The following is a 14,305-nucleotide window of genomic DNA, read 5'->3' on the forward strand; positions in this document are numbered from 1 at the left end:
GGGTCAGGGGGAATGTAAGATCAAAAAGGTGTCAAGAAGGTTTGCCACCCTAATTTAGGCAGAGGGTTTGAATCCTTGTGTAGCTGTCATGTGAACAGAAGCCTGCCCAATACATTAAAAGTTTACTCTATAGTGAATTGTATGTCCAGAAAAATGTGTGCATAATCCCATAAGGGGCTTAGAGAGGAATGGAAAATATCTGTAATATAAATGCAGATTACCTTTATTACAAAATTGGATCATATTCTCATTCCTAGACTAATTTCCTATATCATAAAACCTATATTCAATTTTATAAATAGCATACACCAAGAATCATAAATTCAGTTAATGCAGAAATTTAACAGAATTTTTTTAATAAAAGTGAGGAAAGGCTGTTTCAGAGCAAGTATCTGAAAGGACAGAAAGAGTTCTTTCTTTGAAGATATGTTTTTCCCTCTGACTCTACCTCCTTGGGGACATAACTAGAGAAGAAATAAATTTCACAGCTAATATATACGAAGTAACAAGTTTAACAATATCCAATGAATTTATATCTACCTGCACCATATAAATTTATCTCACATAAACTGTCACCTCCAACAGAATTCATTAAAACAATGTTATAGCTTCTGAATTAAATGCAATCTTCTAATTGGAATTTAATCTTACAGTAGAAGTTGGTGGATTTCCTTTTTTAATTGACAAACAGAATAATTCATTAGTTTGTCTTACTGTTCTGTCTGAAGAATTTAAAAGTAAATTTCATACAGGGATTGGCCCGGGCACCACTGTGAGGTGTTGGTGGGGGTGTGGGGGGCGGGGAGGCTCTTTCCACCTTCAGACCTCCTCCTGCTGCTTATGGGAAGGAAAAGGATGGACACTCTGCTCCCACCATCCTGAATTACTACATTACTAATATATTCCATTACTGCCACGTAAATGTCATCTTAATTTCTGATCTTCATCAAGCAGACAATGTTTCCACCTTGGCCCCTAGCCAATTAGCTACATGGCAAATATTCAGCCAATTACATTACTTCTATTAGGTTAGGGGCTGGAGAGAAAGGCAAAATAAATGCCTCAAAAATCCTTCAGAGATAAAATGTAAGTTGACACTGTCTTCCACGCTGGAGCCCAAATTATACAATCTGATAGGCAGCTGCCAGCACTCATAACTTATTAAATCTAGCCCCTCTTGATGGCATGGAGCAGAGATCTGTATTTTCACCAATATTAGGTTCACTGTGTTACGAAAGAGGCCAAAATACTTAAGTTCATTTGTGCCAGCTTATAAAACACATTATATAGCTTATTAAGTTGTTAAAATTACTTTTCAAAGTCAAAATTTCGGGGACTAGAAATTTAAGCACAACAAAGTGGCTTGGCCCACAGACAGGTTCCAGCACAAGGTACCTCAGAAAAGGGGCCCATCAGCTGGCTTTCCTGTCCTGAAACACCTACTAACCATCCCCACCTTTTCTCAGAAGCTGCACCATGACCATCACCCACGCCAAAACCAATGACAAAAAAAAATCCACATGCTCAAGTTGTATGAAAAAGAAAGGAACCCCCACCCAAAAAATATCTCATGATCAAGTCCTCAGTGAGGAGAGATTTTCCCTCTTCCCAGTAGGGTTAAATGCCTGGAATTTGATTATGAGAAAGATTTAAAAAAAGGAAAAACAACTGGTGACAAAACAATGTCACGATGCTGACGCTCCTACACCAGCAAGGGACGATTTGTTGGTCGGGACAGGGCAACACCAGGCACAGACTGACTGGCAAGCCAGCATGTTTGCTATCCACAGCCAACGCTTCTCAGGAAAACTCTACGCAAATCCAGACAGTTATTATCACATTTATTAATAACACTGTGGCTAACTGCCTATTAAATATGCAACAGACTGAGCCACTCTTCACTCTTGGGCCTCGTGATGTGCATCAGATAGGTGCCCATGTCAAATAAAGCTTCAAGCCGGGAGAACAGGAGCCAACTCTGATTCCCTGCAGGCAAGTGGCGGCATGAAAGACCACATTATGGAACAGAGACCTCAAGGGTTCAGCCCTTCTTTCTCTGTGTCCTGCCCCTACGTTAATTAATCATGAAGGCACGGTTATCACCAACATAGAGCACATTACCCATTTCCTGACCTTAAGGTTTTGTTAGAATGCTCTGCTTGTGCAAACTTTTTCTCAGATGGTTTCATTTCCTTGCATTTGACTGTGGCGATTTCTTGTTCTGGCTGCTACCCTTGAAACTGTGATCCTGTCCCACCATGAGGACAGTTCCATGAAACAGTTCACTCAGAAATAGAATTTACCTCAAGCCTTTTGAAGACTCCAAATTACCAGCTGCAACAATTAATTTGGTGCTTCGTTTGGTTACTCAATAAACTGCAAAGTTCTAAAAGCCATAGCACTACGAATATGTTTTTGATAATAGAGAGACTAACTTGCTATCAGATACGCACCGCATGGAAAGTTGGGTTATTACATCCTGGAGGAAGAGAATTAGCCCACTGAGCAAACCAGGAGGCGTGCTTTGAGGAAAAACGGAAGACAGAAAATCGAAATACACACTCCGGCTCGTCGGATTTCAGGGACCTCTACTTCCTACTAAACATGTGGTGCAGAGAAGTTTATTACAATATAATAAATATAACGCACATCCTCATTTATACAAAACTGGAATTCAACTGGGCCTAAAGTACATTCTATCAATTCAAAAGAGATATCGTTTTCATCACAGCTCTTCAGATTGATTTTTCAAGTAGGCCAATGAAACTAATGAATAAAATGAGCCTAGTCTTCAATAAATCCATTCATGTGGTTTTGCTAAATTTCATACATCAATTTTATGATATAGGGATTGAGTCAGACACTCAATTCTGAAGACAGAGTTGACAGGTAACCTCAAACGTGAGGTTGTTGCTCTTCTGATACTTCACAATTCCAACCACCCTATGAATTCTCGTGTGTGTATGAGATAGACCCAGGCTTTGTTCTCAGCTCTACCTGGATCCCCAAAGATAAAATTTTTCATGACACACGCTATCTGCTCGTGCATCAACAGACCATTCACACAAGTCTATTGTGGTTGTGCAGCGGTGGAAGAACCTCAGCTGAACTGAAGGAGCCAAAGGTCTTGCCCAGCCAAGACCACCCAGTAAGATGATCACAGATGGCTAAGAGCTCTGTAACCATGATTCCATTAACCATTTCTTCCCACTGTGGATAATACCCTTGCCTTATGTGCTACTGTTTGCTATTTGCCTTATTTCTCAGCAATGAAAGAAAAGATACTATAAGGAGGATGGAGACTTTATTTGTCATCTGTCTGAGACTGCAACAGAATGGAATGACAACTAGCCTAAGTGGAAGTAAATTTTAAGCCCACAGCCTCTGAGGATCCCTCTGGTGTCTATTATTCAGGCAGGTGCTACATTAGAGTTCTTTTTTTCTAAGTCTATGAAAGGGGAAGGAGGGCTAAATGACCTCTGTAAAATCTTAAAAAATCTGGCCCAAATAGCTGCGTGTATAACAATGTCTTCAAGAGAGTCTTATCATCAGAAAAGGTTTACCAAGCCACACAGGCTGGATGTCTCAGTTGCTACAACTGAGGGCCAAAGAACTAGGCTTCAGTTCTCACCAAGCCCAGAGACTTAGACATCTACACTGGACTCTACGAGCTTGAGCCACACTCCATCTATAAAATGAAGGCGTTTAAATAGACAAGTCCAGGGCTTTGTTAGTAGAAAGACTCACATATGGGTCATTCTAACCTACCTACTATATTTAAAAACAGGAAATCAAAACAGAGACTAACTTGCCCCACATCAGGTAACTATCAGGTCTTTCCATTTCTAATATACTGCTCTTTCTCCTTCACTACAATTCCCTCTGTTAAACAGAATCTCTTGTAAATACAATTCCACTAGGACAGATGAGATGAGTTTACGCCAGTGGTGCTTATCATTCAGCATCAAGAAATGCAAAACCTGAAACAAAATGGCTCCTCACAAAGTGTGCCTCCTTCTATGACAAAGCACCACTGAATGATGTCAGAGTTTTTGCCTAAAACACTTCAGAAGCCCCAACCAATTACGATCTATGAAAAGGCCAAGTTACCATCATTCATTCACTACTACAGGGGAGCCATCGACTTCTGAGGAATGTAATAGATATCATCAAACATATGAAAGGCATGTAACAGAAAAAGAACATCACATCCCTGCCAATCTCCCCCTAAAAATGACAATGAATAACCTGAGAAGGTGAACAATGACAGAAAAAAAATCGCCCATAGTTTTTCTGCAAATCTTTAAGAGTCTAAAGTACCATTCTCAAGAACCCTAATCATGTAGAAGGCTTGGAATGGGATGCTGTCAATGAAAAAAAAAAAAATCAGACTTAGATTTCCAAAACTCAAGGTGAGATCATTATAGCTTTACTTCACGGTGGCTCATTTTACCATTGAGATGTGATGGGACCAAAAAAGCAATTACTCTTTTACTTGTACATACGGTTCATGATTTAGATAGCCCACGCTTCAGAGTGCAATTAAAAGAAACATACAAACAAATAAAGTTCTCCTGTGTTCTATTATCCCTTTTATAAACCCTAAGATGATCACAGGAGTTATCCAAAAAGATTATGCCAGGAAACAATGACAGAGTTTGTTCCATCTTTCAAAATAAGAATCTCTCATCTTCAGTGTGCAATTGTTCTGATGAACACAGGACTTTTTACCAATTTCCTGCACCGTGCAGGACCCCTGCGATAGACCTTCGGTCTTGTGAATTTTCAGACGAGTAATCATAAAAACATTTACTCACCCTTTCGGCCAGCAGGCATCACATCCACCCATTCATGATTGACAGCAAATCGGAAAAGAGATTGCAGCCCGCACCATGGCCCAAATGTTTCATTCGGAAACTGGAATTGTCAGCAAAAGCTCCTGGGACACTGCAATACAAAAATATTTTTTTACACATAACTAAGATGTAACTTCTAAAACCACCACTTCCTTAAACTTGAAAACATCGAGACAGACATAGAATCTAGAGGTAGGGGAAAACACCTTCCAAATGAGGGTATGTCAGTATATCAAGTGTGATGCTGTAAAATATGAACCGGAAATACTTTCAAATGCTTTGAAAGCTACACTTACCAATTACTTCAACACATGCACGAAAAAGTTGTTGTTTACTGCCGACTCTGCACCAAATATTCTTCTGGCATTACAGGAATATCACATCCTCTTATAAAGTGCTCCAGTAACAATAAGCTGTTTTAACTTGAATCTTACAAGGATAAATGTCCCATTTCTTATGATGCAATTATCTTTTCAGAGGATGAAAATATTAAACAATAGTGATTTTAAATTATTTTAAAAATAGTAATGAACCTCAAAACTAGTTGAGAGGTAACCATGATCCTTTTTTCTTCCAAAATAATTCTAAACATGTTTATGCATTACATAAGGACCAAGACTCATGGAGATATATCTATCAAAAGAGAACATATTATGCAACATGCTGGCATCAAAGTGCAGAAGCCTGAATTCTGGATCCAGTATTGCCACCAATCATGGGGCCCCAGGAAGGTATTTTAACTCTCAGAATTCCAGTCTCTTCCTCTATAAGGTCAGGGCATTAACTGATGCCACCTAAGTCCCTTCTACCTCTTAGCTTCTCTGTCTTTCTTGATAAAGCATACTCATTCTAAATATCCTAGATGATTAGCTGCTCCTTGAAGCTTCCAGTCAAGAAGATTTTTACCATGTATCACTTATGTCAATCTGCCACCAACTGTAAAGATGTGCAGTAGTCAGAGGGTGTTGCAAATGCACAGAATTCTCACCCGGGCACCGGTGTTCAACCCTGGTGAGCTGTCACCTTGGTGGCTAATAGATCCTGCACGAGCCCAGGAAAGACTTCCATTCCTTTAACAGAGGACAGCGCCAACTCCTATAGAAATCCATTCATATGTATTCTAGATGAGTGTTTCTTGAACATTAACTGCAGAAGCATAACTCAGACAGCTTTTCAAAATACAGATTCCTTGGCCCCACCTCCAGAGATCCTGATTGAATGGGTCTGGAGTGGGGCCTGAAACCCTGCATTTCTGCTCTACTAGGAAATGCTGCTGCTGCTGATCATGGACCACAGTTTGACTCCAAACGACAAAAAAAAGCCCCACTCTCTAAGCTGCAAGCAACCCCGAGAAGCATTTCCAAGGTTCTCCAAAGCTACTGAGTCAAGCAGCAAAAATAAATGGGCTGCAGTTGTGCACCGTCTTTAGAAGAAAATCCAAACTGCTTTCTGTGGCCTAGAAGGCCTTGCATAAATCTGGTCACATTCTCTCTCTCTCTGCTGCGGCCTCCAGCCACTAATCCAATCCCCAACTACAACCCAGAGGCAGCGGCCTTCCTTCCAGTTCAAGCAAGCAAGTGCTTCCTGCCTCAGGGCTGGTGCACCTGCTTTTTGTGAGCCTACCACTTACACAACTGGTTCCTTCCCATCACTGGGTCTTTGGGGCAAAGGCCACTTTACAAGGGCTGTCCTGCCTACCTTCCTGGGCTGAGTCCCCAGTGACTCTCAGTGTTGGTTTACTCCAGGGCTCTAATCAAAATCTACAGACGTTTTTCTCATTTATTCACTTGTCTTCCTCACAATAATATAAGCTCCACCACATGACAGAGAATCTCTGTTGCATTCCGTACTCTACTCCGGAACTTAAGAAAAACACCAGGCTTACAGTAGGGACTTCACATAGATTTACTGGGTCAATAAGTAAATCAAAATTTGGAAGAATTAATTATTCAGGATCTTACAAAAATATTCCCATAAACTGAAATCTCACTATGACTATGTGCTGGATACTATTTAAAGTATTTCACTACAGTTAGTTCATTTAATTCTATTCTCATGACAAAGCTGCTAGAAGATACTCTTATAAGCTCAGTATGTTGATAAGAAAACTGAGGCACAGAGAAGTTTAGTCACTTGCCCCAAATCACACAGTAGCAGGGGCCTGCCTGGACAAAGTGTGCACTCTTAAAAACTCCATATTTTTCTGGCCAACACACTAATACAGAAGTTCTGAGGGCCTGCTGTGTACTAAACACTCTTCTGACTCAAGTTCGCTCAGTGAGTTTTGGCGGCTAGGCCTGGTAGAGAGTGCCTAAGCTTTCTGATCCTGAGCTTCCTTGTTCAGACAGGGCAAGCTAAGGCACCCTACCCATGAGCAGGCAGATAATGCAAATGAGCAAAGCCAGCCAAGAGTAGGGCACAGGAGCAGTGAGGACTGTGGTGCACTGGGAGACCTGGACTTCTCAGTAAAGGGCTCCACAAGACCAGTGTCGCCACATGGGGACATAAGCCCAGAGCAACAAGAGCTTTCAATTCCACAAACGCAGGCAATAATCTACATTACTAATTTGTGAGATGTCATCATTTCTTAAAGACAGCAACCAATCTTTTCATAGAAAACATTAAAAAAAAAAAAAAAAGAAAGCCTCCTTTTCTTTTCAAAAAGAGAGAGAAAGATGGACGGATGGATGGATGGACGGAAGGAACTTGCAACCCCTGCACCAAAAGATAGCTGAGGTCATAGCATGGGATTGCAGAGGGCTTCAGAGGCCCAGAGCAGGTGCACAGGTGAACACTGGAAAGCATGGGAGGTATCCAGGCAGAGAAGGGCTTTCTAGAGGAATTACCTGGAGCAACTCTGGCAAGGAACAGGAAGATGGGGTAGCAGAGGCATTCCGCCATATCAGAATACCATATTCAAAGGCCTGGAGGTGGGCAATAGGCCAGCCGGCCCCAAAACAGGAGCGAGGAGGGACAGCTGTGGGAGAGTTCACATGGGAGCTTCAATTGCCATACAGGACTGGAGAAACGGCAGGTTCTAGCAAAGACATCAGGGGGTCAAACAGTGGTCTAAGAGGAGCGGCTCTGGGGCCATCCTGCTGTACTTCCTAAAACGTGGAAGTCACCAGGCATCTCCAAAAACAAAGAACAAACTGCCACTGTGGTTTCCGGAATTTTTTTGGTTTTGTTTGTATATGTTTTGTCAAGAATCCAACAGATTCAGGACTGAATTCCACCTCTGTCAAGTTCTGTAATTCTAACCAAAATACTATATAAACAATATATATTGTAGCTCTTATACATACTTAGAGCATATATACTACAAAACACACAGTATGTGCATATGTAAACATAACATGTGTATACTATAAAATATAAGCCCTATAAACTCTAATCAAAATCTATAAATTATATATGCTGTAGTTTTATATGTATATACAGTATACATACTATATATATACATTATAACATATACACATACACACACATATATATATATACATTGTAAAATACAAGCTTCATAACTCTACTAAAACACTGAGCTCTATAAATGAAAAATACAGGAACTGAAATAAAAAAAAAATCACCATAAGAGAAGACAGAAGATACCCAAATCTGTCTACCTAGGAATTATACACCCAGAAAAATTATCTTTCAAAAATGAGGATGAAATAAAGATCTTTCCAAAGAAAAGTTTATCACCCCTCTGTACAAGGACATTCAGAAAGATGTATTTAAGGCCGAAAAAGATCTCAGGAAGGAAGTTCTCTGATTTAAGAAAGAAGGGGGAACCAACATAATGGAGAACTAGGGAATCAAAGAAAAGTAGATGCATTAAGATATTGTGCAGGCCTCAAAAAATGAAGAAGAAGAAAAAAAAGGAGAGGAACAGCCTGCCAGCCATCGCTCGCTCTTGACCCCAGCTTGCTCCCGCAGTGGCAGTATCATGACCACGCCTGGGCTGCCAACCTGACTGTACACTTCCCCAACACCCCCACAATTGAGAGATTTTCAATCAGGTCCCAGGAATCTGCATTTCTACCAGATCTCCCAGGTAATCCTGGTCAAGAAGGGCCCTCGCCTCCACGGTAGAGCACTCTTGAGCTCTTTGGGGCCAGGAATCCTGGGAGGTCATGGCTGACATCCGAGGCCTTTGTTCTTTTTCCAATCCACTCGAGCCCCAAGGTGCACCCTGGCCGAGGGTCAGCCGCAACCCTGCCAATCAGGAGTTTCAATAAATTAAAAACCCATTAAAATATTTTAGAGAGAAGCCTAGAAGTGCTGAACCATTAATTGTGCTATCACCAATCTGTTTTCCTGGAGATCTGAAAAGCCAGATTATCATCTTGGGGGTGATTAGAAAGAATGAAGCTTTCTCCCTTTTCAATCTACATATTTAAAAATGCATCTAATATTCCAGTGGTTGCTCCATAGGCTTTCCTCCCAAGTCCATGGCCACTCCACAGTCTAGCCACAGGGAAAGAAGCTTGGGGAGTGTGGGGGCCTGCCTTGTTTTTTAAAGCAAAAGAACCAAAGCGCAGGGCCTGTGGTTGCAAAACAGCTCCAGGGAAACAGGTAGAGACAGAACAACAGTGATGTTTTCTTGTTTTGTTCTCCCCTGTTTATTTTTCCCTGAAGCAATCCTTGCTCAGTACAAAAGTCTGCAGGGAGCTGGAAAGAGCAGCTGTGGTTCCCTGAGGCCAAGACCTAGCAATCAAGTTGTTTACCAAACACTGCCAGGCACCGGCAAAACAACAACAGCACAGCCAGCATTTGCATCTGTTTTTCAAAAACAACTTCCAAAAGTCTGGGGCCTGCCATGGTACTTCCGTGTAGCCAGAGGCGAGAACTTAGCAATTAAAGGCATGACCTGCATTGGGTTTTAGCCCCCGTACCCTAAGTGTAACCATCATTCCATGTCTTTGAAGAGTGCCCATCCTAAAAAAGGAGGGTTGGGAGCCTGCAGAGTTTCAAAGCAGCATATACAGACAACGTGCTCATCACTGGCATTTCTGAGCTGGCTAACAGTGGCCAGCTCAGCAAACTGACTTCACGTGCTGACCATCCACTCCCTCGAGTCATCCTGCAGGGCCTCTCTGTCTAGAACAGGCAGCAGAATATCCAGAAGGGCTCCTAAGACACAGATGGCTGGGTTCCTTCCCCCAAGGGTCTGATTCAGCAGGTCCAGGTTGGGGGCCTAATGTTCTCAAGTGATGCTGGTCGGCAGGTCTGTGAACCAGGCTTTGAGAACCACTGCTCAGAAGCTAAATGCTTCCCAGCCATCATGAAGATCTGGGAACTCATTTCTTACCTTGTGCCCTTCCGGGGATTATGGCAGTTGTCGTGCCCAAAGGAGTTCACAGAACAAAATGCACCAGATGGTTTTTCACTTGCTTCTCCAGATCCTCCACCTGCCACCCACCCCACCAACCCACTGCCCTGCTCAGGGCCCTGGAAGGCTGCCTTGGGTGGACGGCGGCAACAGGTACCCTCACCCTCAGGCTGCCAGCTGGGTACAACCAATGGTGGGTCGCATCTCAGGAGGATAGAGCAGATGGGGCATTTATCAGCTAGCTGCCTCCCCGCCAGGGCACTGCAGGGTTACTGAGTCCCGCTACGGAAGTCATAATATCTGCCAGACAGCCCTCTCTATACAGCTACTCCCTCCAGGTTTCAGCAACCATGGCCTGCCCTTCCCTTGTCCTTTCAGGCCCAGAGAAGAAAAACCCCTCCAGTTCCTGAACGGACTCTAATTCAATGTGCTCTCCACTGGATCGCCCTTGGTTTTAGAATGTCAAATCCAGAATTACACATATCCACATAATAAAAATCTGTGTGCACTTGGGAACATACACACACACACATGTACATATGAATGTACATATACATAAATCTATATTTTTATAGATTGTTTTTAATGCAGCTAAACCAGATTGGTCAAGAGACCTGGAAGCTCCTCGGCCAAGGCCACCTTATAGGGATGCCCCCATGTAACTGCAGGTCCCAAGTGCCACTGGAAGAGTGGGCCCACTTTGTCTAATCAGTTACACAACCCCCGGTAGGAAGGAGAGCATTTGGGAGAGCTTCAATCCTTCTCTAATTTATTAACTTAGTTCCCTTTGTTGCAAATGGCACCAAAATAGAAAGGGAACAGAAGTGGGTGGAGCAGGCTCCATCACCAACTCCTGTGAATAACTTTCTGACAAGCTGAACCCTGTTCATACAGCCCCTTCGGCTGCAAAAAAAAGGTGTGTTGTCAGCTCATAAATAAAATGCCAATCTGCCTCAATTAACAAGGCTTGGAAAAGACGAACAAGTAACACGTCTGTTTTTTAAAATAATAACCTCAAATGTACCTTAAGTAAGCATCTGTCTGCCCAGTTAAGTCGTCAGGTTCTAGTAGAAATGGTCAACCAGATTTAACCAAATGTGTTACATGAACACCAACATACTTGGCTTCTGGGACCCCACTTGACTCCATTTCAATTCCCGAGAACTAATTGCTAATTACTTAACTTCCACTACTAGGATTTCTTTCAACTCACCAGGGGACTTTTTGGTATCTATGCTCAAAAACAAGTTTTTAAGTAAACCCATTAGATTAATTAGAACACATGGGGAATATGGTTTCTATGTAATTACTTTTCTAGTTCACTGAGACTCAACCAGAAACCTTTTGTGTTTGCTTGTTTACTGCTCTTTTTTACTAAAAACATTAACATTCTGTTCAAAACTTGAAGGCTGGTCTTTCTGCTGCATCTGTGTGCCACTGTATCCCATCTCCTTGAGAAGCAGCCCAGCTCTGTCTGAACCCTGCCAGTGAAAACGAGTGACTTACCTGTAACCTGCACCTGCCTTCTGGCTACCCTGGAATCCCATCCAGAACTCCAGTCACCCTTCAGCTGGGCTCCAATGCTCACCTCTTCCCACCAACGTCCATTACCAGCACCTTGAAAAAAATCTAGAAATTTTCCTCTTTCCCCAAAGATGCCTCTTTCTCCTTTTTTTAGAAGTCATTCACTCGACATCCCTTGACATTAGGCAAAAAAAAAAAAAAGGGAAGAGTTGGTCTCTTTTAATTCTCTTTATTAGAGCCAAGTTATTGCTCTGCTAATAGCCCACCTTACCATCTAACTCCAAGGAAAACACCATTTTTTCTCTGCATTATGATGCCTTAATCTTTCAAAACCCTTTTCTTGATCGTGTGTAAGAGAACTACTGCTCCCAACCCAGCCACATAGTTTTCACATCTAAATGTCAAGGATACCTCTGCTACACCTTTATTAGATATTTTAGTATCTGGTACACAGTTTCTCTCTAGTGTGGCCACTTTATCAATACTTAAAAGCCATGAAGATGGTTCTCCCAACAGCCAGGCTAAGGCTTACATCAGGCCTGGTACAGATAAGGTACTCAAAAAAAAAAAAAAAACCAAGAAAAAAAAAAGGTGTTGAATGACTGAGCACACATCTGGTCGCCTGAACTTCTCACCCTGAAGCCTGCAGCCCATCTGAGAAGCAGCAGGGTGCAGCAGCAGAGAACATGGACTGTGCATCCAACTGCCTGTGTCCCATCCTGGCTGTGCCACTTATCAGCTACAACCCTAGGCATGTTCCTTTGTACATGAAAATTGGGATAATATTTGCCCATACACAGTAAGGGCTCATTAAGTGCTAATTAACTGCTACTACTTCCTCTACATCTGAGGCCATGGCCAAAACTTGGATGTCACTGTTGTGTAAAGGTGCTCCACCTCTAAAACCTTCAATTCTGAAATTCACTTACAACGTTCCGTCCAGCCACCTCTCACTGGGTCATTTTCCTGAACTGGGTCCTGAACTCCATTGCAACAAGCCACGAGGACCTCAGGTCCATCATTCCCTCATTCCCTGCCACACGCACAATCCATCGCCCTTTCTGGACTCCCTCTCTTCTACACCATGTAAGGCTCACCCCATGGCACCTGATACCCTGAAAAGCCCTGCATCAATCAACTTCCCGTCGGACCTACTTAGTTTCTTCACCAGAGGGAACTGGCTGGGGCGGGGGCCAATGTGATTCGTGTTGTGTATTCTGGATGCCTACACTGCAAGTCCTGGGACACGGAAGGTCATTATGTGGAAGGTTAACCTAGGTTTCTTCAGGAAGCCAGGAAGATTCCCTATAAACCCACTTGGCACCTCATCTACGACATGTTCCTACTTAAGAATCACAGGAACTCCAGGCTCAATTTCACAGATGCATTCCACCCATAGTTCAGGTCAATGGCACGAACTTCAAACCTTCCGCTCTCAGTGGCAAATGGAGCAGGGCTTGCACAAGGTGGGCCGCCTAGCAGGGCAAGTGGGTCTCTGTCCCTGGGGCCCAGGGGAGCCACAGTAGCTCCCTAGAAGGACAATCAAATGAGCAGAGCGCTGGCTGCCATCTGGGCTCTTTACAGGCCTTTGAGGTAAACATGTTTACTTTCTTTTCATTGGCTGGACTTATCATGATCAAGTATTTTGTGTTGAATCTTACTCTGTAAACATGTTTACTTTGAAGGGAGAGCTTTTCTGATATCTAGTACACTTAATTTTCACACTTTTAAATTCAAAACACTTTTTTCACAGTCCGTGGTAAACAACTCGAGGTGGTAAACATATTATTTCATTTTCACACCAGAGAGGTGATTCCGTGTATCAGTTCAAAAGCCTGAACTGGATTGTGGGTAACCAAGGTTCTCTACTGGATGAGAACAGGAATCTCATTTATAGCAATGATGTTGCTAACAAGAAAGAAATTACAATGACAGGTCCTGCCAGTGTCCCCGGCCCTGACATTCTAAGAGACAGTGGAGGTTGTCTTGTTAATGGATGGGATCCATATTTTCTATGAGAAAGTAAAGTTATATAATCAACATAATAGCTGATATGGGGCAGGGGGCAAGAATAAACAACTTTTCAAAGAGTAAAGAGACCAAGTAAGTCACAATATTAATTGTAATTCTGAAACTTGTGAAAAGGAAAAATCTCCCATTATTGGAAAAAGGATAAAAAAAAAAGCATTAAAAAAATAAAATAGCTTTCCAGAAAACTGAAGGTCTTAAAAGCAGATGTGCGATTTACCAGGGTCACTCTGAGAGATGAAGCATGACATCCCATCCCAGTTGGGACCAATCCCTCTTCCAGAGAATTCTCTGTATCCCAATATTCCAACTAGAAACAAAAGCCATCTTACCACAAAAGCCTTTGAGGTTAATTACAAATTACTTAAAGGAATAAAAACATAAAAGTCAAATTCTTTGTTAAAACAAACAAACCCCGCTCCCCCTCAGATCATCTTCTAAGCTCATGCCCAAGTTAGAGAATAACAACAACAAAAAATGTAAGGCTGTGGCACCACACTAAGATAAACATCCTCATTTACTGAGCATTATTATTTCCTCACGTGTGGTACTGCAGGGAGGGGAC

General features: G+C 42.3%; 1 protein-coding gene across 9 annotated transcripts in view; it reads right to left on the reverse strand.

Annotated features, from left to right (window-relative positions):
- FOXP1 (forkhead box P1) overlaps positions 1 to 14,305 on the reverse strand; it is a 624,795-nt gene that overhangs the window by 464,347 nt on the left and 146,143 nt on the right. For all 9 annotated transcript variants that reach the window (XM_037019201.2, XM_073230906.1, XM_073230907.1 and 6 more), the window contains one exon: positions 4,818 to 4,947. The gene's annotated coding sequence lies outside the window, so the exon portion shown is untranslated. The remainder of the gene's footprint in view (positions 1 to 4,817; positions 4,948 to 14,305) is intronic.

This window comes from Manis javanica, chromosome 3 (assembly GCF_040802235.1).
Source record: "Manis javanica isolate MJ-LG chromosome 3, MJ_LKY, whole genome shotgun sequence".
NCBI classification, from domain to species: domain Eukaryota; kingdom Metazoa; phylum Chordata; class Mammalia; order Pholidota; family Manidae; genus Manis; species Manis javanica.